The following is a 377-nucleotide window of genomic DNA, read 5'->3' as shown; positions in this document are numbered from 1 at the left end:
TCCTTCCAATGAACACCCAGGACTGATTTCCTTTAGGATGGACTGGTTGGATCTCCTTGCAGTCCAAGGGACTCTCAAGAGTCTTCTCCAACACCACAGTTCAAAAGCATCAATTCTTTGGCACTCAGCTTTCTTTATTGTCCAACTCTCACATCCATACATGACCACTGGAAAAACCACAGCCTTGACTAGACGGATCTTTGTTGGCAAAGTAATGTCTCTGCTTTTGAATATGCTATCTAGGTTGGTCATAACCCTCCTTCCAAGGAGTAAGCATCTTTTAATTTCATGGCTGCAGTCACCATCTTCAGTGATTTTGGAGCCCCCAAAAATAAAGTCTGACACTGGTTCCCCATTTATTTCCCATGAAGTGATGG

The sequence above is a fragment of the Bison bison genome, unplaced genomic scaffold (genome assembly GCF_000754665.1).
Source record: "Bison bison bison isolate TAMUID 2011002044 unplaced genomic scaffold, Bison_UMD1.0 scf7180017864519, whole genome shotgun sequence".
NCBI lineage: Eukaryota > Metazoa > Chordata > Mammalia > Artiodactyla > Bovidae > Bison > Bison bison.
The sequence above is the reverse complement of the archived record's forward strand: the minus strand, read 5'-3'. Positions refer to the sequence as shown.